The 27838-nt window shown below is 43.6% G+C and overlaps 1 long non-coding RNA gene across 1 annotated transcript; it reads left to right on the forward strand.

Moving 5' to 3' along the window:
* LOC110123677 (uncharacterized) lies at window positions 1-27174 on the forward strand. The gene is made up of 5 exons (XR_011483176.1): window positions 1-275; window positions 4542-5544; window positions 5862-5960; window positions 6853-6979; window positions 26147-27174. It is a non-coding gene; the product is annotated as an uncharacterized lncRNA (long non-coding RNA).
* Window positions 27175-27838: the final 664 nt, after the last annotated feature.

Raw genomic sequence — 27838 nt, forward strand, 5'->3', positions numbered from 1 at the left:
CTCCCCTCAAACGACCTAACACATCCTCTTGTCATTCCTATCAAAGCCATGCAGGCAGGTTAGGTCTCGAAGGACAAGAGGGAAGCAGCAGGAGACAGCATTCCAGATCAAAGACATGAGAGCGGAGAAGAGAGGATCACAAGGCGGTTCTCTGCCAAGGCAAACAGAGACAGGCAGAGGGAGGAGACAGAATGACATTTCCTTCCGAGAGCCTCTGATGGAAAATCACAGAGAGTCCATCCGCCCGTGTCTGGAGCTGAGACGCAGCTGGAGAGGTATGAGTCGTCCCACGCGGGGGGTCGGAAGCCGCGAGGTTGGCTCCGGCTGTCTCCAGCCTGGCGCAGGACCAGAGCCGCCTCTGGCTGGTGTTTACAGAGATCTGGTGAGGGGCCAGCTGGCTGCCAGGGGTATGTTTCTGTATCATTCATCACACACGAAGTGCTCTGCACCTGGAAAGAGAGTCAGGATCGTGGCGGTCAATGAAGGCCGGCCACGGGACTGGCCTCTCCCCCGTTTCTAAGTCTCAGCTCCTTCCTCAAGAGCAGACAACCGGCCGAAGCCCCGCGGCAGTCAGTGAGAAGGGCACGGGGAGGCCGTGGGGAGGATGGCTAGGCCCATAGAGACGGCTTGCCACGATCGGCATCCACCAAGTGTTTACTCGGCACCCACTATGTTCTAGGTCTTGGGGATACAGTGGTAAGCAGGACCGCACATTGCATTCCAGTGTTATTCACTCGGAATGATTTTGTGCCCTGGGCTCTTTCCATCTGCTTCCCGTTGCAAGGGAAGGAAACCGCCGCAGTTTGTCCTTTTGTTCAGTCTCTTCAGCTGGCTCACAGGCACTCACCAGCTCGCGTTTTGCTACCCGCCCAGGCTTTCACAGGATGGGTCATGGGAAGGCCGGCTCCGCAGAGCGGCCCAGGAAAACCAAGAGCCCAGCTAAGTGAAGTCAGCGTTTCATCATAACTTGGGGACATTTGGAAGCAGCTCACAGGAGCAAAAGGAAGGAGGACAGATAAGAGGGGCAGGATTGTCATTAACAAGGAACAGTATGGCCTCACATCTTGCGATGTGTGCTGAGTAAGTCGGTGCAGTTTCTTGGGAGGGTAAACACTGATGGCCATTCAAGCTGACAGTGGGAGCCGGACAGTTGACATTTACAACAATGCTCCATGCAAATCAAGGCACTTGCCCCCAGAAATGGAATTTCATAGATTTATCCTTTGAAAGGCCATTTCTCTGACTAGTCTGGGTCAGCAGTTAAGCTGAAAGAGAAATATTTCTATTATTTGGCAGATTTTTCCAAGGCCTCCAGTTCATTAGGCAAGGGAGGCCTTGAAAAAGTCTCATTCTGGTGTGGTTGTCAGGCAAACAGAATGAGAAAACATCAAAGAACAATCCCATTTCCAGAGATGATGACAACAAATACTTCCTCTGAAGTCTGTAATGTTCCAACAGGGGGAGGGGGTGGACCCCAAGACCAGGTGTCCTGGCACCATTCCAGTTTTTCAAAAATTGTTTCAACACGCTCCAGTAACTCTTCCTGGCTTCACTATAAAGTAGCAAAACTTTTCATGCACAGCCACTGCCGCTTGCTATCCCAGAAATGGACTAAAACCCAGAGCCTCTCACTAGTTGGATGACCTTGAAAAGTCACAAAACCATAAGCAAATCTTCATTGTTCTTTACCTGCTGCTCTTTCCACCTACCTTCACACTCACTGATTCCCAGATGCAATGTGTTTTGTCTTCCTCATCGCAGTTAATATTTGAAATTATTTCATGTATTGGTTTGCTAGTTTATCACATCAGCTTCCCAAGAGTGGAGACAGTACCCGCCTTATTCATCTCCGAATTCTTAGTACTGAAAAGGATGCCTGGCACCTAATAGATGCTCGATGAATATTTGTTACATAAATAAATGGAATTCATTCAAATTATTTGAGCCCAAATTCTATAATAATAATGAGTAATAATAAAAGATAAACTGTGCCTTATAGGATTGTTTGAAAGATTAAGTGAGATCATGTTAGTAAAAGCAGAGCCTAGAACATTGCAAGGCCTTAATAGATATTAATTTAAGAAGTATATAGGGAGGGGACATATGTTTACATATGGCTGATTCATGTTGAGGTTTGACAGAAAACAACAAAATTCTGTAAAGCAATTATCCTTCAATTAAAAAATAAATACATTTAAAAATATATATATATATCACCATTCCTAATTCCACAAAGCACTTTTCTCAGCTTAACTTTCTAGGAACAAAAATTCTGAAATAATTCATGATGTGCTTAGTCGCTCAGTCGTGTACAACTCTTTGCAACAACTTTGGACCGTAGCCCACCAGGCTCCCTTGTCCATGGGATTTTTCAGTGAAGAATACTGGAGTGGGTTGTCATTTTCCTCCTCCAGGGGAATCCTCCTAGCCCAGGGATCAAACCTGTGACTCTGGGTGTCCTGCATTGCAGGAGATTCTTCACCTGCTGAGCCACCAGGGAATGCTTAGATATGACTAATAACTGCTGATATGCCACATTTACAACATTCTAAGCTCCTATCCACTGAAAATGCATTATAAACTTAATAACATTTGGTTGGTAAAAAAAACACTATATGCATACTAATTTCAAAAATGAAGAAAAGTGAAAAACTCTTAAAAATAGATATGGTATTACCTCTCGTTGGGAAAAATAAAGCTGAGCTTTAGGCCAAATGAGTAACTCTAATTTCAGGCGCTGTGACTTGGGTAATGGGAAAGGTCGTGGGAGAAAGCCTCCCACACAATTTGAATCCTAGCATGTTACTTCCTGGCCCAAGTGTGGAATGTGAGCAACTGCTCTTACTTTGAGACTAGGAAGTAAGCAATGTAATCAGCAGACATACAATCAAGTTTCAATCACCCCCAGTAACCGGGATCGGGAACTGCTTGACTAGACAAACCCCCTGTGAAATCACATTACTAGAATGCAGTCGCTGGAAAGCGGAGAGCAGGAAGGATGCCCTCCTTTCCATGTGAGGGACAAAGAGGGGCTAACCTCTCTCATTAAACAGAGTCAGATGTGTCTACTCTCTCATGGAGAGGCTCACCCATGGGGCTTGGTTTCTTTGTTTAAAATAGTCACCATGCTCTACATCACACCCCCAGGACTCATCTGTCTCATGACCAGAAGTGTGCACATTCTGCCCACCTGCACCCATTTTGCTCTCATTTCGTGAAGTTTTAGCCTCTCATCCTTGCAGCACAGTCCCCAGGCAGCTGGGTTAATGAGCAGATATCACAGGATGACAAGAGGACAGCAGGCCTAGATGGTGCAGCAAGTTAGCAATGAGACATTGGTGGGCCAGCCCGCCCTCCTGCACGAGCCTCCAGTCTCTTCCACTGAGCGAAAAGTACCATTCAGCGCACCTCCTCTTTCCCATTTTCTCACTATCCATTAGTTCAAAAGGTCCTGGAATAAAGGCTGAGACCCTGAGGACAGAGGACAGGAGGCATTGTCCTGTCAAAGCCTTGTCTCTGCTGTCCACCCTTGAAGTGAATGCGATGTCACATGAGATGTGACACAATGAGATGTCAGCTGACCTTTTTTTTCTTTTTAGAACTGACTGGCAGACAGCATATTCAAGGGATCCAGACTGGGCATGCTGGACGCCCTGTCGCTCACTGGGGTTCGGGGAGATCATTAGCAGGCCACAGCCTTCCCTTCGCGTGTCTTTGGTCCCTCCCTGACCTCTCAAATAATAGTAGGGGGTGGGGAGAACAAGGACAAAATTAAAAGATCATTTTCTAAATGGAACATTGATCTATTACCATGAGCCATCTGCCGACTCCTGCGTCTAGGGAACCATTGTACTGTCAAAGATGGGGAAAGTGTGTTAGTTGTCAGACAGAATGCAAGTTCAAACAGCTTCGATGAGCTTTACCCACTGACCTGTCTAAAGATGATCCCTTCAACCACAGGAGGAATTTCCAAAGCAGTTTCTAGGAAATGCAAAACCAGGTTCAGATGGAAAAGTAGAGTTTAAGTTTTGCTAGGGTTTTGTTTTGTTTTGTTTGCTTTTTTCCCTAAAAGGAGTCTATAAATCAGTTGCCTTCTTCGGCCTTCCCCATACAAGAGAGGGCAGAATGCCTACAGGGAGCAAGGGGAACCCCCATCCTCGTCAGGCTGAAGAGCAACGAGGGTCTGGGAACCACAAATCCAAAATGGGGCGACCATGTCTGGGTAACTCACAGCCTGTCCAGCACCAGCTTCATGTCCGAAGCAGCAAGCTGAGATAGGCTTCCCAGCTCAACCAGGCATGCTTCTGCCTCCTCCCCTCCTTGGTGACCACCAGCCTGGCGTGCGTGTCCTATGACGCAACCCCACTCCAGAATCCGAGGGGGTCTGCAGAGACCCCATTCAGGTAACCTGCTTACCAGATAAGCACATCAGGGGGTCACCCATCATGACTGCAAACGAGTTGTTCAATTGGCTGTGACAGGAACAGAGGATGTCACCGGGAGCTTCAGTCTTACACTTTTAAATTCTGTTCTGCCTCCAGACATGTGTATCCAACACAACTGAAGGTCCTGATCCAGACAAAACGGAGTCTGTTCCAGGACTAACACTTCAGTGTTGGTCGCTCAGTCGTGTCCGACTCTTTGGAACCGCGTGGACTGTAGCCTGCCAGGCTCCTCTGTCTGTGGGATTCTCCAGGCAAGAATACTGGAGTGGGTGGTCATTTCCTTCTCTGGGGGATCTTCCCAACCCAGGGATCGAGCCAGGTTTCCCACATTGCAAGCAGATTCTTTACTTTCTGAGCCGCCAGGGAAGCCCAATGGACATGAATGAGTCTGAGCAAATTCCAGGAGATAGTGAAGGACAGGAAACCTGGTGTGCTGCGATCCATAGACTCTATGCTGAAGTCCATGGAGTCGCAAAGAGTCGGACACAACTTAGTGACTGAACGACAACAAATAGATATTTAAACTACTTACTTATCTGTGTCATTTGTTAAGATTTTACTTCCGGTCAGGTGAAGTGTTTCTCTGGAAATGCAAGCTCAGAGGTTAACTGAGGGACTTAACATGAATGCCTTCAAACTCTAGGGACCTATTGTAAGAAACGCACTCACATGTGTGTGACTGAAGCAGATGTTTTATGAAACAGCGCTCACCGGGCTCATGCCTATCCAGGTTTTCCTTTTTCAAAAAAAGCTGCTCCCTATGCTGATGCACTAAGGGGTTGAGACTAGCCATTTTTTTAAATCTTGATTTAAATTATATCCAGAGAAAAACTATTAAAAATCTCCTTTCTATGTCTCTAATGCCTAATGCCTCCTCTCTAAAAGCATCAATGGCCACATATTTTCTGAAATGCACTGTTATGTTTTCAGGATAAGAGAAGTGGAAAGGGGTGAGGAGAATTTGAACAATAATAATACAAACCAGAAAGTGCCTGCTGACAACTCAGGGATATTGAGAAGATGGCTCCACACTCTCAGAAGGCATCTCATGATGATGCTTCGTTCCACCCTCAGATTCCGAGTTCCTTCCATGGACCAGGTGCTCCCAGGGCGGCTTGTGGCGGGGGAGGCAGGGGAGGGAGGTGACAGGACCCTATGCTGCCTGTCACCACCGCAGGCAGACCCTCTGCACGCCGCTGGGGCTGCGGGAGCAGCCAGGCTGCAGCCGCCTCTTCTTCCACCAGGGCGCTGGGCGAGGAGCAGCCCCAGAAGGGAGGTCTGGTCTGAAGCACCAGAAGATTCCTCTGGCCAACCCGTACTCACTCATCTGACAAAAGGCCGAGGAGGGAAACTCTTTCCATTTATGAGTCTAAATTTTACAATTGATTAATTGTAATTTATTTTTTATCCTGACAGGAATAAAGGGTTTATGAAGCCTCAGTTTCCCAGTGTCATCTTTCTCTTTCCATTTCCTTTCTTGTCAGCAAAGAAGGGAGGAAAGAAACAAGAAGAAGGGTAAGGAGAAGAAAAGGAAGGAGGGAAGGAAAGAAGAAAAAAACAAATGAAGGTTGAGAGGGAGGGAGGGAAAATACTAATGCTGAGATCTAATCAGATCTCAATCAGTTAAACCCAGAAAATTTTTCTCTATATCTTTTCAGTGGAACCTTCACAGCCACATGGAAACAAATATATCTGGATTCTTAGCTAGTTCTTTTTCTTTCTTTCTGGGTTTTTTTTTGGGGGGGGGTTGGTCAAATCAGAGGCTTTTTAAAAGTTTTATTTGAGTGTGGCTTCTTTCTTAAAAGGCAAAAAATAAAATAGACCTAATGTAACTTGTGGCTCAGCTGGTAAAGAATCTGCCTGCAATGTGGGAGACCTGGGTTCGATCCCTGGTTTGGGAAGATCCCCCGGAGAAGGGAAAGGCTACCTACTCCAGTATTCTGGCCTGGAGAATTCCATGGACTTTATAATCCATGGAGTCACAGAGTCGGATATGACTAAGCAACTTTCACTTTCAGTGTAATTTAGACTAAAGTGTAAAGTGCATCCTCAGTGCTTTTCCGGAAGCAATAAAGAGTAATCAGTAAAAGGCGTGAGGCCTACTCAGCTATTAGTATTTTGTCTAAAATAGACCCTATGGATTTCCCATTTATTAAATCATTTTATGGATCACCCACCTCATTGGCTCGGTTTCTGCCTCTGTTCTTCAATCAATCCAAATATCCAAAAGCACCAACAGCTAACATTAGTCTTTCCCAAAACCACTCTACAATGGTCAGGGAAGGGGTGGGGAGAGCCAGGAGGCAGCCAGGAAAACAGTAATTTAGCAAGGACGGCAAGCAAAAACTACAAATATTTTCTAGAGAAATAAACATAAAGTGAACTCAATCTCTCCATTTAATTGCAGTCTTCTCTTAATGACACCTTGATGCTCCTGAAGATCTCACTTCAACCGATTGCCCGCTCTGCTTCTGTTGTCAGCTTGCATGCCAGCACACTCTCACCACCAGGTCGGAGGGGTTTCCAAGCCAATGGTGAGAAAAGTGCTCGACTTGAGATGCGTCTCAGAGGAGGGTTTGCACTCACACCCCTTCTGATTGCAGACAAATCATAATGTTCGATAGGTTCCACTACCAGCAGGAATCTGAATTTACAGAAGATCATATTCAGAATTCCTTGACGTCAGCAAGCTAAGTGGAAAATATATATACGCGTGCATGTTCAGTCACTCCAGTTGTGTCCCACTGTTTGCGACCCCATGGACTATGGCCCACCAGGCTCCTCTGTCCACGGGATTTCCCAGACAAGAATACCCCTCCTCCAGGGGATCTTCCCCACCCAGGGATCAAACCCATGAACCCATGCTCTGCAGCAGGCAAAGCCACTGCAGTGAGAAGCCCATGCACCACAATCAGAGTAACCTCTGCTCGCCACAACTAGAGAAAATTGTGCCCAGCAACAAAGACCCAGCACAGCCAAAAACAAATAAACAAACAATAGTATAGGGGAAAAAACTTTAGCTCCGGATCAAAATGAAGCCATGGTGCCCTCCCTGGAAATAACAAATTCTCTGTAGTAGAAGTTAGCTTGATGATAAGGAAACGTTGCAAGTTACCTCCATATTCCCAACATGGCATCTGTTACCTCCTGGAGCATCTGCCTAGGTTAGGTCTCCTCTGAAAATAGCCATGTCACACATGTGCTACTAAGAATCAAAGAACTGGGCCTTGAATGATCCACCTTGCCCTCGACCAGCCTTGTAACTGAGGGAATGTAATGTATGTGTGCTCAGTCGTGTCCCATCCTTTGTGACCCCACGGGCTGAAGCTGCCAGGCTCCTCTCTTCATGAGACTCTCCAGGCAAGAATACTGGAGTGGGTTCCTTCTCCAGGGGATCTTCCAACCCAGAGATCGAACCCCTGTCTCCTACATTGGCAGGCGGATTCTTTACCACTGAGCCACCTAGGAAGCCCTTTGTAACTGAACACATCAGTAAATTTCTCTTAACCTCTCTTTCTTCAAACACACAGGAGCACGGCCACATGCAATGTCATCTAAAAGATGCCAGTGGTTGATTAGCTGATGTCTAAAGTTATTTTCCATTTATAACATCCTGTTCTGAAAATAGGAATCATCGTAACTCCTAACAAATAAGTGTGGGTGAAAAGTCTCCAAATTGACAGAGTTCTAACACATGACAAATGTCCCTTGAGTTTGGAACAGAGGCTAATGTCACACCAAAGCTCATGACTTCCAAGTCAGGGTCATTCTTTCCTTTCCTCAGTCAATGAAATGTATTATCCATAGGTTACGTACCAGCAACTCCTCTGAGCGTAAGCGAACCTCAGAGAGAGGGTGGCAGATTTCAAAGTCAGCAGCTCTATAAACAGGTGGGAGGGAAAGGGAAAAGGAGGGAAAAAGGAGGAAAGGAATAAGTCAGCATACTCCTTCCAGAATAGGGGTCTCAAAGTTTTTTCACCATAAATAGGACACCAGGAGTTGAAAGGGAGCTAGAAGAAGGTTTGCTTCTTTTTTTTAATAGACTTTGTCTTTTAGAGCAGTTTTAAGTTCTCAGTAAATTTCAATAGAGTACACAGCTTTTCCTGTGTACCCCCTTCCCCACACATATAGCCTCCCCCATTATTAGCATCCCTACACAAGGGGGTATGTTAGTCACAACTGATGAACCTACACTGACACATCATTGGACTTATTTTTTCCAACAGATGAAATGCACATATAACACTGCTAATCAAAATATAAAATCAGTATTTAATCCTTAGGATGTTTGACTAAAATGTTTGTTTCTAACTCAACCCCTCAATCCTTGAGGTACCAGGAAGGAAAGAAGGCTCAAGCTCCTTCTGAAACCCTCGAGGCTCACAATCAGAGGAGGAGACTCTAGTCAGCCCCTGGAGCCACTATCAACAGTGAGAATGGCCCCAGGAGTCCATGGTCACTTTCTGGGGGTCTTCCCCCCAGCTCCTCTCCCTGTAAACTGCCACACACACACACACACACACACACACACACACACTCAATCACTCTAGATCGTAAAGCCTCTGTAAGATTTCGTGGACTGTTCCCCACCAGGCTCCTCTGTCCATGGGATTCTCCAGGCAAAAATACTGGTGTGGGCTGCCATTTCCTTCTCCAGGGGAATCTTCCTGTCCCAGGGATCAAACCGAAGTCTCCTGCTTGGCAGGCAGATTCTTTACCACTGAGCCACCAGGGAAGCCCTCCTTTTAGACCTTCAGGCTCGTCTGAGACCTCTGATAATCCTAATATTGGACATGACCCCAAGATGTTCGCGTGAGTAGGGACTATTAACAGTGAAGATCATTGGTGCAGGGACCAATGAGGTAGCATGTCCCCCACTAAAGGATGCCATAAACTCTGAATTAAACAACCCAATGGGCTAAACCTTCTTGGAATCATTATTCAGGTGCAGGTATCCAGGTTACCCAGTTCACATTAGCACAAGTTTCCACAGGCAGCATGTAATTCTGAAATCAGCTTAGAAGAAAGGTGACCCACTGGTGACCAGAGGGTCCTGTAAGCCCATAGACATTCTCAGTTTGATTCACATAATTGTTTTAATGCTACCTTTGATTATTCTGAGATATCAGATTGCCTATTTCTTGGGAAAACTGACATTAGGTTGACATGCAACAGTCAGCTGGCGCGAAGGATGAGCAGCTGACTTGATTAGATGGAAACTTTCCTTCCTCCAGTCTGCTTCAGTCTCCAGCCCTAACACACACACACCCCCCTAGACTCCATGAATGCACACGCAGTAAATGGAACAGCTTCACTCACTGTGTAAACAACCTGGTCCTTGGCCAAAGAATACATGCTGTTCTTTGCTAATCCTGAACCTCAGTCTCAGAGTGGCTACACTTTTTAGCTCGCCATCCACCAATCTCCCAGCCAGCTGACTCTCCAGAGTCAAGGGTCCTTACCTGTTCATTTTCACTCCTTTTCCAAGTCATCTTTTCTGTAACCAGCATTGCCAGCTTCCAGTTGACTTTCCACCATGGCCCCTCCCATAAGTAAACGGCCCACTCATCTCCCAGCCCTGGCATCATTGTTCAAGGAAAAAGTAGATGTTCTGAGGGGCTGGCGAAAGCCCAGGAGGTTGTCAGGTTCTTCTGAAATTAAAATCATTACCTTTTGCTTATTTTACCAGTCATGTTATTAGGGCTTCCCAGGTGGCACAGTAGTCAAGAATCCACCTGCTAATGCAGGAGATGCAAGAGATGCAGTTTCGATCCCTGGGTTGGGCCGATCCCCTGGAGGAGGAAATAGCAACCCATGCCAGTATTCTTGCCTGGGAAATCCCATGGACAGAGGAGCCTGATGGGCTACAGTCCATGGAGTTGAAAAGAGTAGGACACGACTGGAGTGGCAGGACACAGGCATACACCTTCATCATATTATTCCTCTGTCAAAAAGGATGATCTGAAAAGCAGCAGAGAAATGTAGCTTCCAAGGCACCACCCTCGCATAAATTTTAAAAGCACTGCTTTGTATACAAAGATAGTTTTAAAAGGAAAAAAATGTGTTATATTAAGCAAAATCTTGATTACTATATACAAGGTGTTATTCCACAGAAATACAGGAAGAAAGGCTGTAACTGAAAAGGTCAAGAGTTGGCAGGATTGCTTATTGCTAAAGTTTCTGTGTAGCAGCCTCATGTGACCCTTTATGTAAATTCATTATTTAGCTGGTCTCAGTCTCCATCTGCTTTGAAAGAAATTGTACTCATTGGGTAACAATGGTCTAGCAACATCCTTACCTGTATTTTCTCACATGCATTATCCACTCAAAAAGTAATTAGCAGGCCTAAAAGATTCTGTCCTGGGAGTCATGCTAATGTATGTATGGCTGTATGTATGTATGTATGTATGTATACAGCCATCCTGCTTTTTCATCTTAACAAACTCTTTTTCATGGCACCTGGCTGATGGTGTGGTCTATTCTAATGCTCATGACTCAGGCAGTAGGGTCAGGACTGTTACAGAATCAAGTTCTGAGGATGAAATCTAAGCCACCAAGCCCCTGGACTTCCCTGAAGCTCCAAATTATCTTACTGTGTGTGCTTCTGCCTTTAGCTATCATAAAACACTGCTCACTCTCTTCGCCCTTAACCAATATTGCTTTAGCCTTATTTAGGGAGGCTGCCTAAAATTAGCTTTGTATATAAGTAGTTTAAATAACAATGGACAAGTGAATTAAATGTTTTGGATAAGTGAATGTATGAATGATAAACCCAAAAAGGCAAAGAAAACCAGAGCTCATTAGAAGTTTTTAAAAACATCCTTTCATAAAAATACTAATGAATGCTCATTTCACCTGGTCTCATGAATAAGGATTCAAAGTCAGACAAGAGCAGTGTCTGATTATTTGAAATATGCCTTAAGTAATCTACAATGTAGATAAGCTACATAAAGAGTAAAGATAAATTATTAGAAATAGCTAACTTCAAATTTAGCAAACTCTATCAGATTCTGCTAGGGCAAAGAGTTTGTTCAAATCTGTACTTTGGGCCACAGTATCAGAAAAGGAAGTTACAGTATTGACCCAATTCACAGACCACAGTTGTATCAAAAACACCACGCTCTTTTAAGGAATGGACATTGTAGAGACTTGATGATATTCTAGGAAATGAACATGAGATAATGTTTTCTAAAATAGCCCCATGATAATGTCAATGAGTAATTTCAGCTCTTATCACTGTATTATGTAGTTCAGGAGCAGTACTGATATTGTGTCAAGGAAAGGTGTCAGAATGTTAAAAAAAAAAAAAAAAAAATCAATGCTCCCTCCAAGGAAAACAGCTGAGAAACAGCCACTGCTGATGGATTAAAGACTCTTCACTGTTCAGTCATGGGAAGAAAAAAAAATATCTGAAAACAGTTTTCATTGTTTCACAGCAAATAGTGAGTCAAAGACCCTGCCCATCAACATACATATGTCCAGTTTCTTCGAGGATAATTATGGAAGACAAGATCATTCAAACTGGAAAAGATCCCCAGGCCAGTGCCCCCACTGACAGATGCTCAGAGGTACAAAGTAACTTTCCTCATTTGCCCAGCGCTGGAGCTACGGAATCAGAGCTGTGCAAACAGGCCCTCTCCTCCCCCCTCCGCCTTGGGCTATCTTTCCACCTACTTAATCTATTTCTCCTCTTCTTTTATAAACAGACGAGGAAAGAAATATTGCTGAAACCCTTCACAAACCTACAAAAGTACAAACAGTCACCCACCCTGGTCCTCTTTTCTCACCTCGCATCCCCTTCTCACATATTGTAGCTCTTTCTGGGACACTTTTCCAGCCCTGCCTACCTCACGGATTTCATACCTCCTTTAATGATTTTTCCTTCCCCCAAGCCAGAGTTAAGGGTTCAGTTCCTATAGCAACTTGTCCATACTTGTGTCACAATAATTGCTACCCTATTGTTTTTGAGCCACTTGATAACCTCTCTGTCTCTTACCACACACACACAAAACCGTGGTTTCTCGGAAGCAGTGGTTTTGTCTTACTTATCTTCGCAGGTGCTACTATTCCCAGCCTTTAGCAAAGATCATTAACTGTTTATTGTATAAATAAATCAATGTTACCAATTTTTTGTCTTTCTGAGCGTTAGGAAAAAGCCCACAGCCAAAACAGCATAATGAGGGACTTCCCTGATGGTCCCGTGGCTAAGACTCTGTACTCCCAATTCAGGGGGCCCAGGTCTAATCCCTAGTCGGGGAACTAGATCCCACATGCGGCAATTAAGAGTTCGCATGCCGCAACTAAAGATCCCACCTGCCACAACTAAGACCCAGTGAAGCCAAATAAATATTAAAACAAACAAAAAAGGTAGCGTGATGATACAGGACATTGTGTCTGTGCTATATAAATATTTTTCAAACTGTAGAAGATCCATGATTGGGTACTATATGGCTTCTGTAATTTTCTTAAGAAAGCGTGAAAGGACCTGCTCACTCTCCGACAGAAATTTAGCAAATTGCCCATAGTTTAAAATTCAGATTAGTCTCTGCCTTTTTCTTCACAGGCCTCTCTGCCCTAAGTGCTGTTCCTTATTCCTGACCCATCCATTTTCAAGGCTCAGCTCAGACATCAGTCCCAGATACCAGGCTTTCCTTGATCCCCCCTTGGTGACCCTCGAGGGGGCCCCTTATCACACCCTCTTCTGAAGTCTCCCAGCATGGTAGCTGTTCTTCTTTATTGACTGTGTTCAGTTTATTTAAGTGGATCTTTTATCTCCTCGCCTCGCTAAGGAACCTGAAAGCAGGCTTTCGATCTTTACACCCTGAAGATGTCTAACACGGAGCCCTGCCCGGGGCAGGTCCGTGGCAAACAGTTTCTGAGTTGCTAAAACCTTCCCTTCTTAAAGCTGCAAACAGGCAAATCTTCACCAGGCAGAATGAGGAGGAGACGCTTCCTAGCCAGGCTGGTCCGTGACTTCGTGAGCTACGTGTGTGTGAGCAGCAGCCAGATCAGTAGGTAAAGGAGGACAGGTGGGCGTGTGAGCCAGCCAGGAGGGATTTCTCAAGGCAGACAGATAAGAAGAGCCCTAACCTAGGCTACAGGTCAGGGAAGACTTCCCAGAAGAGATGACCCCTGACCTGAGGCACAAAGGTTGCGTTAAGCAAAGAGCAGGAGAGTTGGTCAGATGGGAGGAGGCAGCACAGACACAGGCCCGGAGAAGATCCAGCCACCCGGGACTTCATATACTAAGTATGTGTGCCTAAGCATACACGCGGAGCAGTGTGACTAGCTGCTTTCTGCTGGAGGGATGGAGAGCCAGGGGAGGATGTCAGGTATCGTTCAGCAGCCGTATGCAAAGGGGACTGGAGGGCCCCAGCCAGGAGGCAGCCATCCGTGGCTACTGCAGTCATCCATGCAAAAGGGGAGGCGCTTCAGAGACGAGAACCTGAAATGTGGGTAATTAAAAATATCCATTGATGATCTCTTAGGAATGGGAGGAGAGAGAGCAGGGAGGGAGGGGAAGGCATCAAAGATAATGGCCAAATGTCTGGCCTGAGTAACCAGGTGAGTTACATTCACAAAGACAGACGTTGAAGAAAGCAGAGGAAGGTAAATGGGAAGGTGATGGATGAATTAACTGAGTCTGAATTGTCTACAGGACTTGCAAGTGTCAGTCCAACAGGGATCGGTCACACAGAGCCAGATCTCAAGAGAGAGATTTCAAAGCCAGAGCTATCTCTTTGGAATTCCTTGGAAAGGTGATAGTTGAATTCATGGGAATACATGAGATCATCTGGGGAAAGTACATAGAACTCATGAAAGGCTTGAATTTGACGACAGATAAAGAAGGGAAATCTTTGGAAAGATTCGGAAGTTGCGATCAGAGAGGTAGGAGGAAAACCGAGAAACCAACCGTGGGAGCTGAAGGATGTTTGAAGAATCACGGCGTGGCCAGCGCTGGAAAATGTTGCAGAGATATCAAATGAAGGAAAGACAGACCACGGCCGTTGCATTTAGGTAGAAGGTTTTGGTGCCCTTGAAAAGGAAAGCACTATTTCTGAGGAATGAGAGAAACTGACGCCAGTCAGGGGGTTAGGGAGTAAATGGAAGTTGAAAGTGTGGAAAAATGAATGCAGAGAAGTTTTTAGAAGCTTGGTTTTAAAAGAAATGTGAGAGATGGGGCCAAAATCCAAATAAGACCCAAGACTGAGAGAAAAAAAATTGGGGGGCGGGGGGGTGCAGTGTGTATGTATTATTTGGCTGGTTAGTTTCTTTGTATAGTTCAGAGAGCCCTTCAGTGTTTCTATCCTGAGAGCAAGAGAGTCAGGCAGAGGTTAAAGATCCAGGAGAGGGCAGATGAAAACTGGAGGCCATCCCCTAAGAGGCAGGTGGAGAGGGGGCAGGGTGTGATGGAAGAGTCAGCCTCAGATAGGAGGGAGAAGGGAGACTCAGCCTCGACTAGCAGAGGAGGGAGGCTGGGAGCAAACACCAGGAGGGTGACGGGTAGTTAAGGGAACTGATTAAAAAGCTTTTTGTAAATCCCGATCAGCTGTCAGGATTAAGAAAGGCAGTCACAGTAATATGGCAATGGTTTCAAAAGTAATCACAGGACCTGGTTTCTTCAAACGAAAACTATATATGTTACAAGGAAATAAGAGAAAAGGAGGAAGAAACTTTACCTTAAAAGAAACTTACCAGACATGTCAACCAATCACAAAATAGAGACCTTACTTGGATAAACCTTTTTTTAAAAAATCAAAAGGCAACAAGGAAATGTGAAAACTGCCTGTATGTTCAGTGGTACTAGAGAATGACTTAACTTTTTACTGAGATAATGCTATTGTGCTTAGTTTTTTTAAGAGTCCTTATTTTTAGGGTACATATAATATTCACAGATGAAATAATATGACATCAGAGATTTGACTTACTCTAATCTGGGGGCAGGATAGAGGCCATCAATGCAACAAGATTGGTCATGAGCTAAGTAATAGATATCGGGGAGTTTAGGACAATATTCTCTATGCTTTTATAAATGTTTGAGATTTCCCACAGGATAAAGGTTTTTAAACCAAAAATATTTTTCAAAGCCAGAAAAAAAAAAAAAAGACAATCACAGAGAATGAAAGAAAGGGATAATCTAATACATACAGAAAGATGACTATGTAGTGGCCAGTGACTGCAGCCATAAAATTAAAGGACACTTGCTCCTTGGAAAAACGCTATGACAAAACTAGACAGTGTATTAAAAAACAGAGATATCACTTTGCCAACAAAGGTTCATATAATCAAAGCCACCGGCTTTTCCAGTAGTCATATTACTTCCAGTAGTCATATTACAGATGTGAGAGTTGGACCAGAAAAGAGGCTGAGTGACGAAGAATTGATGCTTTCAAATTGCGGTACTGGAGAAGTCCCTGAGAGTCCCTTGGACCACAAGAAGATCAAACCAGTCAATCCTAAAGGAAATCAACAGTGAATATTCACTGGAAGGACTGATGCTGAAGTTGAAGCTTTAATACTTGGCCACCTGATGCAAAGAGATGACTCGTTGGAAAAAAACCCTAATGCTGGGGAAGATTGAGAGCAGGAGAAAGGGGCGACAGAGGATAAGATGGTTGGATGGCATCACCGACTCGATGGACTCGATGATTCGATTTGAGCAAACTCTGGAAGATAGTGAAGGACAGGGAAGCCTGGTGGCTGCCGTCCATGGGGTCACAGAGTCAGTCACAGCTTACAGACTGATTAACAACAGCAAAGCCTGCCTAAAGTTGACACAATCAATTTGTTGTAACCCAGTTGAGTGACACTCTCCTAGCAGACTTCAGAAGGCTTGATGTACAAGTGAAGACACTGCACTGGTACAGGGCAATGGATATGACAGCAAAAGAAGGCAGAGGGGTATAATGGTATTGACCGTGTCGAAACTGAGGCGTTAAACCATCATCCTGCGTAGGCTAGATAGGCAGGATGTGAAACCACGGAAGTGACTGACAGAATAGGGGCAGAAAGAAACTGGAGGTCTTGAAGAAAATGCATGGCTGGAAAATGGAGGTGAGAAAGCTGGAAGAACTGGGAGCCTATGGTTAGCAAGCCAGTTTATGGAATCTAGGATTTCAACTGCGGGTGATGACAAGGTCAAGTGTAATGGCAAATGCCTGTGAAGTGCCTCCGTGAAAGGACAGCTGAAGTGGGATGGAGGTGGAAGTCAAACAGAGTGAAGACGGTTATGAAATGGTGAGGTGGGATGGACACTGAAAGATGAGGCTCAGTTATAAGCCCTATAAAGACAAGGGCTCTGCCTCTCTTTTATTAAAAAGCCAGCATTACCAAACATTGAAGACAGTGCCTGTCCCAGGGAAGATGCTTCCAAGTAGTCTTTGAGCACAGGAAAGGAAGGATGGTATCACTAACTCTTTAACTGAAAGCCTTCAAGTTTCTACTCACCACGGGTGAGCCAGGAGCGGGAAAAAGAGATGTAGAAAGCAGATGAATGAATATGCACCACAGCAGGATTCATAGGCCAAAAGAAATATTAAAGGAATAAAATGTGGAACCTAGGAGAAAACGTCAAATGCATTCACGCCTTTTTTGTCACTTATACCTGAACTAACATATGAGCTGTGACTGAGTTAATAACTGTCTGTGAGTGTATGGACAGATTTTTTTAAGAGAGGAGAAAACAAGAAAAGATTTTCTTAGTGCTCTGCCGTGTTGCTGTTTGGCAGGGACCAGGCTTAAGTGGGAGTCGATCTGGATCACAGCAGCCTGAGGTCATCTCCGGTTCGGAAGCCAGTGGGCAGGGCAAGGAACAGGCCTCCAGGAACTCCTCTAACTCTATAATTGAGTAGAATAAACTTCTCACCCTGCCACTGATCTGCCCATCTAAAGGAATAAATCTCAGGAATAAATTAGAACTTTTGAGAATACAGTTGGCTCTTAAAACTGGGCACCTAAACCAGGATCACTCAGTCATTATTCATTCAGTTACTCAATAAATACTGAGAAATGAAATAGTGGTTTGAATTGAGGAAATGATTTAGAAAAGACATTAAAAAAGAAACTTAAAATGCAAAAAGAAATATTAAAAATTAAGTCTGCTTACAGATAAAATTCTTGTTAATGATAATCTCAAATACTGAGTGAGTTTACCACTGGCCACATACTAGGCCATGTGCTTTACATAAAGTCGCATTTCACCATCATAGCTGTCCTGTGATCTAGGTATTGTTAGGATTCCCATTTACAGGTGAGGAGATAGGCTAAGAGATTGAATGACTTTTCCAAGATGGTAGCTAATATGGATCTGAAAGAGGAAGGAAGGGGACATGGCACAACCTTGGGAGAAGTGCCATAGCTATAGGATATGATGAAAACTGGTTAGAACCAGCTACGTCCAAGGCAACAGAAGATTCAACCTCCAGTGGCTCAGGAGCCTCATTATAGGCTCACCGTAATATATTAGCATCTCAGTGACACAACCACCAGCGCTGAGGCCAGCCATCAAAGGCCAAAAAGTGGGCGGTGACCCAGCTTCTGGGAATCCCTGCCCCTTCTCCAAAGTAGCTGAAATAATATTTCCACTCATTAGCCTGTGAAATGACCCACTCCTATAAAAACTGACAGCCCCAGACGCCGGTGCCCCCTCACCTTCTGAGATGGCCCACATTCTGTCTGTGAAGTACGTGGGTGCTCAGTTGCTCTGTCGTGTCTTTGCATCCCTGTGAATTGAACCCACCGGCTTCTTCTGTCCATGGGATTTTCCAGGCAAGAATACTGGAGCGGGTTGCCGTTTCCTACCCCAGGGGATCTTCTGACCTAGAGATCGAAACTGTGTCTCTTGCGTCTCCTGCATTGGCAGGTGGATTCTTTACCACTGTGCCACTTGGCAAGCTGAGTATGTTTCTCTCTAAATAAATCCACTTCTTACCTGTTACTTAGCTTCTCACTGAATCCTTTCTGCGATGAGACATCAAGAACCTAAGCTTCAATAAGTCCTGAAACCAGGTGTGTGATCTCAGTTAAATGATGAAGGGTTCAAGTCCCAATCTGAGTTACACAGCTTCAAAACCAGGCCAGGTCTGGCTGACACTAAAATATTTGCTTCTAACTCATACTCTAAACTGCTTTACTCAACCCTGCCTGGCAAGAACCAAAGTAAAGTCACTCAGTCGTGTCTGACTCTTTGCAACACCATGGACTGTAGCCCACCAGGCTCCTCCGTCCATGGGATTTTCCAGGCAAGAGTGCTGGAGCAGGTTGCCGTTTCCTTCTCCAGGAGGTCTTCCCAACCCAGGAGTCGAACCCAGGTCTCCTGCATTGTAGGCAGACGCTTTACCGTCTGAGAGAGACACCAGGAAAGTCTGACAAGAACCAAGAAGGGAGAAAATGAAGTCCCATCTAGACCGACTTGAGCTACTAGTGATGAAGGATCACTGTCTGAGTGATAACTCTGACGAGTCAGGAATGTAAGATAGAAGAAACTTATAGTTTTTCCCTGTCTCTTCTCTTGTGTGTGTGCTCAGTCACTTCAGTCGTGTCCAACTCTTTGCGACCCTGTGAACGGTTGTCTGCCAAGCTCCTCTGTCCATGGGGATTCTCCAGGCAAGAATACTGGAGAGGGTTGCTATGTCAGAGGATCTTTCTGACCCAGGGATCAGCATCTGCTGCATTGCATCTCCTGCACTGCAGGCAGATTCTTCAGCCACTGAGCTACCTGGGAAGCCCAGTCTCTGCCCTTACATTCATGCAAATCCTGTTTCCAACAGAGAAAGGAAAGGTGGGGTAGGGGGCATGTTAACTAATGGCAGGACAAAAAAAACAAAAATGAAAACCTTCCAGGGATTACTTAGACCACTGCCTATCAAAAAACAGAAAAGGGAGGAACTCCCAAAGTCCTTGAGTCCCTATTTCCTCGTGAATGAAAGAGACTAGTATGTAAATAAGGGCTTTGCATAAGCCAGACATTCTTTCAAGTCCAGTTTATCTACCATATGAGTCACTTCCTTTGTAAAGCAGGAATTAGAAGAGATAGAGGCACATAATCATTACCCAGCACAAACCTTCTTAATAGGCCTTTTCTTCTCATTCAAGAAGCCAGAAGGTACAGGACTCCTCCTAGGACAAAAACAGCAACATCATTTTGCATACACTGCACACACAGCTTGACCTGTTCTTATTCTCACTGGCAGAGAGAAATGAACAAGATAAACAGGCAGATGAGACAGACAGGAGGGAGGCCACAGGTCCAGCCGGTTAACCTGACACTTACAAAGGCATCTGAATAACAAGAAGCCTTTGAATGACTCAGGGATGGTTTATCTCTTTCAAAAGGAAGTTTAACCCCACTAGTTACTCACTCAAGCAAGGATAGTCATAAACCTTTAGAGGAAGTCTCAAAGTAGCCTAATACCTGAAAAAGGAAACAGCCACCCATTCATTCATAGACGAGGGCTCTGGCCTTGACCTTTCAACTGAAAAACAAATAGAGTTGTATTCTGCGATGGCACAAATTGTAAACAGGAAAGGGACTGGCCTCTTTCTCATCTTAATGCCTACTGTAGGTCTTGTCCCATCCCTGCAGTATATTTATCAGGGGTAAATCCTTAGAAGGAAAGCTATGACACACCTAGACAGCATGTTAAAAATCAGAGACATCGCTTTGCCAACAAAGATCTGTCTAGTCAAAACTACGGTTTCCAAGTAGTCATGTAGGGATGTGAGAGCTGGACCAGAAAGAAGGCGGAGCACCAAAGAACTGATTGATGCTTTTGAACTGTGGTGCTAGAGAAGACTCTTGAGAGTCCCTTGGACTGCGAGGAGGTCAAACCAGTCAGTTTGAAAGGAAACCAGCCCTGAATATTCACTGGAAGGACTGATGGTGAAGCTGAAGCTCCAGTGCTTTGGCCACCTGATACAAAGAGCCAACTTGAAAAAGACCTTAATGCTGGGAAAGATTGAAGGTAAAAGGAAAAGGGGTGGCAGAGGATGAGATGGTAGCACCACGGACTCAATGGACATGAATTTGAGCAAACTCTGGGAGACAGTGAAGGACAGAGAAGCCTGGCTTGTTCCTGTCTAACTAACAAAGAGTTAGACACCACTTAGTGACTGAACAACAGTGACTTTTTTTTAGGATTAAAGATTCAATTTGAAGACTGAAATAGGAAAGACGTCCTGGACCTGCTAGGCAGTTGAAGCCCATTCATGAATAGGCAGAATACCTTCAGGGCTTCCCAGGTGGCGCAGAGGTAAAGAATTTGCCTACCAATGCAGGAGACTTGGGTTCATTCCCTGGGTCGGGAAGATCCACTGGAGAAGGGAATGGTAACCCGCTTCAGCATTCTTGCCTGGAAAAATCCCATCAACAGGGGAGCCTAGCCAGCTGCAGTCCGTGGAATTGTGAAGAGTCAGACACTACTGAGCACATACGCACACAATTAGATTTGAATATTAGGATGGTTTCTCCATCTTTAAAATTCTTTCTGACTCACTGAACGTTTTTGAAAGTGCTGTTAAGACTAATAGCTCTACCTTGGATGGTATCACCGACTCAATGGACATGAGTTTGGATAAACTCTGGAAGTTGGTGATGGACAGGGAGGCCTGGCATGCTGCAGTCCATGGGGCTGCAAACAGTCGGACACGACTGAGTGACTGAACTGAACTGTTAAGACTACATAGGTGATTATTATACACACAAGAGAAATTTTAAAGTACATACATAGGAATAATTATGAAAATAAGAACAGCTAACATTTACCACTTGCATACTGAGCACCAGGCACTCAAAGTTTTCTGTGCATGTTAAGTTGATTAATTCATACAATAGTAAATTCTACTGATAACTCTAGTTTGCAGATGGGTTAAGTGAGGCACAGAAAGTTTAAGGAACCCTCCCAAGGTTGTGCAGCTAGAGAGTGTAGAGTCAGTATTTGAACTATGGCAGCCTGACTCCTGGGTCCATGAATTTACCTGCAATGCTAGCCAATCATGGAAAAGATGAAAATAAAGTTTGCCTCACAGTTCTGTAATACTTCTCGTCAGTTCTGTGTGGGCCAGAACTAATCTGCAGACCTCTCTACCAGGTACACCAAGCAACACAAGCTATCCTGTTAAATTTAATTCCAGCTGTTAAATCCTGAACATTTTCTAAATATCCGGTTGCTGTTGTTGTTCAGTCACCCGGTCGTGTCCAGTTCTTTGTGACCTGATGGACAGTAGCACACCAGGCCTCCCTGTCCCTCACCATCTCCCAACGTTTGCCCAAATTCATGTTCATTGCATCGGTGATCCCATCCGGCCATCTCATCCTTCATCCTCTGATGCCTTCTTCTCCTTCTGCCCTCAGTCTTTCCCAGCACTGGGACTTTTCCAATGAGTTGTCTGTTCACATCAGACGACCAAAATACTGGAGCTTCAGCTTCAGCATCAGTCCTTCCAGTGAATATTCAGGGTTTATCTCCCTTAAGATTGACAGGTTTGATCTCCTTGCTGTCCAAGGGACTCTTGGGAATCTTCTCCAGCACCACAGTTCAAAGGCATCAATTCTTTGGCATTCTGCCTTCTTTACAGTCCAACTCTCACAACTGGATGTGACCGCTGGGAAGACCACAGCCTTGACTATACAGACTTTTGTCAGCAGAGTAATGTCTCTGTTTTTCAACACACTGTCTAGGTTTGTCATCGCTTTCCTGCCAAGAAGCAGTCGTCTTCCGATTTCATAGCGGCAGTCACCATCCGCAATGATTTTGGAGCCCAAGAAGAGGAAATCTGTCACTACTTCCACCTTTTCCACTTCTATTTGCCATGAAGATATGGGGCCCAATGCCATGATCTTAGTTTTTTAAATATTTAGTGTTAAGGCAGCTCTTTCACTCTCCTCCCTAACCCTCATCAAGAGGCTCTTTATTTCCTCTTCATTTTCTGCTGTTAGAGTGATATCATCCACATATCTGAGATTGCTGATGTTTCTCCTGCCTATCTTGATTCCAGCTTGTAATTCATCCAACCCAGCATTTCTCATGATGTGCTCAGGGTATAGGTTAAACAAACAGGGTGATAGCAGGCAGCCCTGCCGTGCTCCTTTCCCAATCTTGAGCCAATCAGTTGTTCCATACAGGCTTCTAACTGTTGCTTCTTGACCCCCATACAGGTTTCTCAGGAGACAGGTAAGAAGGTCTGGTATTCCCATCTCTCTAAGAGCTTTCCACAGTTTGTCATGATCCACAACAGCCAAATGCTTTCAACTGTTGATGAAACAGAGATAGATGTTTTTCTGAAATTCCCTTGCTTTCTCTCTAATCCAGCGAATGTTGGCAATTTGATCTCTAGTTCCTCTTCTTTTTCTAAACCCATGTCCAGACCCCTCCCCCAAAATGCTTTGAGCTACGCTGCTTGTATTCTGTCTTTCCCTGTATTCTTTCATGCGTGCAAGCTCACTCGTGTCCAGCTCTTTTCCACTTCGTGGTCTACAACCACCAGGCTCCTCCGTCCATGGAATTTTCCAGGCAAGAATACTGTAGGGGGTTGCCATTTCCTCCTCCAGGGGATCTTCCCCACCCAAGGATTGAACCCATGTCTCCTGCACTGGGGCATGGGTTCCTTACCACTGAACCACCTGGGAAGTCCATATTCTTTCATAGAAAAGAAAAATTTCTGGTCATTTGGAACTGTTACTTCAGGATGACCATGATTACATTCATCAGGTTTCTGACAGTGAGCATTTCAGTGCTTTTTCTGAGGAAAAGTTGACTTTTCTAAGGAAAACTCTAAACAATCTTAAGCCATTCCTAAGTCTTTATCTGAGGAATCAAGCTGGTTAGCTCTACTGTAAGAAAGTCATATTTAAATACTTTGTGTACAGAACCAAAGAATGACTTCAAGAAAATATTTTTTTTAAAAAGTATTTTCCTTTTAGTAAAAAGTTTTTTTTTTAAAAATATTTATTTATTTATTTGACTACAACAGGTCTTCATTGTGGATGCAGCTTCTTTAGTTGTGGCATCCTACTTTTTGGTTGCAGCATGTGGAGTCTAGTTCCCTGACCAGGGATCGAACTCTGGCCTCCTGCATTGAGGGCATGGAGTCTTATCCACTGGACCACCAGGGAAGTCCCTAGTAAAAAGTTTTCTAAGTTGAAGATTTATCTGTCTACCTACAGGAAAATGGAACCAGTTGATTTTTTTTTAACATACCAGTTATGGGCCACATGTTATGACATGAGCAAAATGCTGAAATGTCTAAAGGGAAGAGAACTATAATTTATGTCTACCACTATTTTTCTATTTACAATTCGTGTCATTTTATTAATTAGAAAAATGAGGGGAAACAAAATACTTATTAGTTTGGTTTTGGCTGCAAGTTTGTGGCTCAGCTAGTAAAGAATCTGCCTGCAGTGTGGGAAACCTGGGTTCAATCCCTGGGTTGGGAAGATCCCCTGGAGAAGGGAAAGGCTATCCACTCCAGTATTCTGGCCTGGAGAATTCCATGGACTATATAGTCCATGGGGTCGCAAAGAGTTGGACATGACTGAGCAACTTTCACTTTCAACGTAAACATCCTCCTGAAAATTTCTGAACAAAAGAGAAACAACAGCATCTTTGGCTGATGGTAGAATCTAGCCTTGTGGATTAACTTTGAGCCCTTATGGGTCTTTATTATTTTCTGCATGTTCAGTTAGGCATATACATTGCTGTTCTTTTTTTTTCAAGTAGTAGTTGTCCAAAACAAAAACAAAACCTGAACAACTTTCTTGAGTTCTAGGAGACAATAGCTCTCAGATCATCATTTCTATTTTTCCCTAATAGATCAAAGCTGGATGAGAAGCCTCTGTAAATAGCTATATAAGTATTGCTTGTTCAAGACAACCAAGCCTCTCAGCTAACATTAAATAAGCCCTGCAGAACTAGTAGAACTTTATCATAGAGATAAGCAGCCCTGAAGGCAAGTAGAGAAATCATTATCAGCGGGTTTTATGTAGCCCCTGTTCTGAAGACTGGGGCTTCCCTGGTGGCGAAACAGAAAAGAATTTGCCTGCCAATGAAGGAAACGCGGGAGACTCGGCTTCACAGGAGACTCGGCTTCGATCCCTGGGTCAGGACAATCCCCTGGAGAAGGAAATGGAAATGCCCTCCAGTATTCTTGCCCCAGGGAAGTCCTATGAACAGAGAAGCCTGGCAGGCTACAGGCCATGGGGGTCACAAAAGAGTCAGACCCACTTGGCAATTAAATAACAACAATTCTGAAGACCCAAAAATACCAATAACCCCAGATATAGGAATGATTCTAGAAACTGGCTTCAATTTTCAAACCCCAATTTTTTTAATATTAAAATATATCTTAAGATAACCTCAAGATATTTCATTAAGATAAAAGATTTTTCATTATACTTATGTATAATTCCTTACTAGTTAAAAGAAAATAACTAATAAATATCATTATACTTATTTTTAGGGAGTTTTTGACAACAGCATTCACAACACTTTTGTAAATCTGTTGGTCCATTTTAAATTGTTCCCAATTAGATGCCTGAAAGCTTATAATACCAGGAATGCTAGCCTTAAAAAGATCAAAATTGCCACTATTGTTTAGTAAAATCATGTTTAAAAAATTATATCACAATTTTGTCATCTTAAACAAACTCTAATTTGTCATTCACAGAAATATAAAATTTTCCTCTGGTTCTTAGATTTTTTATATGTGCATTCCCTCTTCTGTCAAATATTGGCTGATACTCCATTGGAAGCAGTTGCTAAAGGAACTAGCACAGTGAGGGGCATGTTGCTTACCCCAACTTTGTTAAACAAAGGCCACACCATATATACAGAATAGACTGGAGAACAAAAGTGATGAATACCACTTCCTAAACAGACACAATCCACTTGTTCTTATCTATCATTACCCACAGCCCTCAATCAGGAAAAACTTCCTGGCCATCCATTTATGCAAACCTCTAAGCAAGAACTGAAAGATTTAACTACAGAATGAGTAGCATTACATGAGCAGAATAAATATTTCTATGTTTATAAAGATTTTTGTTCTAATTTTAAATATTGAAACATTGAGATAAACATTCGAAGCTCATTTGTCAGGAGTTTTATTTCTACCTTCTGGACAGGTTCATATAACAAGTGCAAATGTATTTCCTTTCTAGGTATCAGATACTTATTTCAATAAAGAGATCTTACCTGTCTGAATGGCAGACAGATAGAATTGCTTCAGCCCTAGATCTGTGTCTCTGCTGCATTTAAAGTGGCACAGTTTGTCATGCTTGTTTTTCTGTATATGCAGTTAAAAGCATTTGAGATCATTCTGCATCTCCTGAATTTCAAATGTGCAACTGTATCACACCAAAAAATAGTTAAAATCAAGTGGCTCATTATTCAAGGATAAGGGGTCAAATTTATTCAGGCAATGAACAAACAATTCTAACTAAACTCAACTGTTTATGGTTTAGGTTATTTTCTCAATAATAGAACTGATTTTCCTCTCAAACCAATTTAGTTGTTATTCTGAAAACCGTTTATATGGGTAGATAAAACTTTTAGCACAAAAACCAGCAAAGTCTATATAGATAGATAGATGCATACATACATACATACGTGTGTGTGTGTGTGTGTATATATATATATATATATGTAAAAGGTCTTCTCATTGACAATCAGACATTTAACACTGGTTGCTTTTTTTCTCCCATTTAGATAAAATTCCCAGATTGCTGTGATGAAGTTTCATTCATTCTAACTTCCTTTAAGAACGAGGACAGGGCTTCCCTGGGGGCACAGTGGACACCTGCCGATGCAGGGGACACGGGTTCGATCCCAGGTCCAGGAGGATCCCACAGGCCCTGGAGCAAGCAAGCCTGCAAGCCCTAACTATGGAGCCTGTGCGCCTAGAGGCAGTGCTCTGCAAGAACACCGGCCCCCACAGTGAGAAGCCACAGCTAGAACATAGCCCCTTCTGGCCTCAAATACAGAAAGCCCGCAACAGCAACAAAGACCCAACGCAACCAAAAATTAAAACAAAAAAGAACAAGAACAGATTTTGCACACTGATTGACATCAGGAAATCATTTTGTTGGTGGTTTATAAATGCTTTTGATGAATATAGGTGGGATTACATATGATGCCTCCACCAAAATAAATGTTAGTAGAGTCATGACTCCATTCAGGATTATCAAAGAGCAAAAGAGAAGTTATTAGGAGAAACCTACTTAGTAAATAATAGAGATCAAATTCCACTGTCAAAGAGGAACTTTTAAATAGTTAAAACATGATTCATACAAATATAGAATGACTACGTTAACTTGTGTTCAACTAATTGATGGAGGAGCCAATGGAATGGTAAAGTTGGTTCCCAGGGCATTTGAGGACCTATGTATTTGTAGAAATTTGTAAAAGAGATGGCCTGAACAAAATTTCCAGGTTAAATACAAATCTGGTTAACATCCTCCTAGATAATTTTTGGAGTTACCTTTCTACCAGACGTAAATCTATAAATCAACATATAGCCCCATGGAGTCTAGGCCTTGTTGTAAACTGTGCATCAAACAAAAGGTACTTTTCCTTGGCTAATTATATAATCCTTGGAGGCCTTTTTAAACATTTCCCCAGTGTAACATTGATGGGACATGCTGTTCTGTTTTCCCCTTAATTCCAAGTTTGTGCCTATTTTCCTTGCCACCTCTGAAGTTGTGCTTAAAACAAATAAAAATGAGATTCTAATAGTATATTATAAAGAGTCATTATTGAAAAGTAATTTCAAAATCTGGAAACTCAAAATTTCTAAACGTGAAATTTAACTTCATTTCTTCCCTCCAGGTTTCAAACAATGATGCTAAATCTCATGAGTCACTGTGTTTGCCTTCCTTTTTTCTCTCTATATTCTAGCCAAGACCTGAAAGTTTCCTGGCAAAGCCATCTGGTTCTCCCCTCTGCACACTGGCATGAATTTACAGAAACTACTTCCCTATTTCAGAAGAAGCACTACATTCTGCCGCACTAACATCAACAACTTTCACCTAAGAGAAGAATACTTCTTTTAATAAAAGTGAACACAAGTCCCTACCTTCTTGTCCTCTATATGCATCAATGACTACCTTTCTTAGTAATCACCCTCCTTTCATTGGAAAGCCAACACTAGTCTCCAAACAAAATGAGCCTGGTGACTTTAACGTCCTCCGAGATCTTATTTTCCAACTCTAAATTCTTTGGAGGGGTCCCTTTTAAATTTTTCTGAATCTGATAGATTAAAATGTTCTCCTAAGACTCCAGAAGATATTGAACGAAGGACCAAGTACACCCACAAATATTGAAAGAAAAATGACAGTGAAAGTGAAGTTGCTCAGTCGTGTCTGACTCTTTGCGACCCCATGGACTGTAGCCTGCCAGGCT

This window comes from Odocoileus virginianus, chromosome 24, assembly GCF_023699985.2.
Source record: "Odocoileus virginianus isolate 20LAN1187 ecotype Illinois chromosome 24, Ovbor_1.2, whole genome shotgun sequence".
Taxonomy (NCBI): Eukaryota; Metazoa; Chordata; class Mammalia; order Artiodactyla; family Cervidae; genus Odocoileus; species Odocoileus virginianus.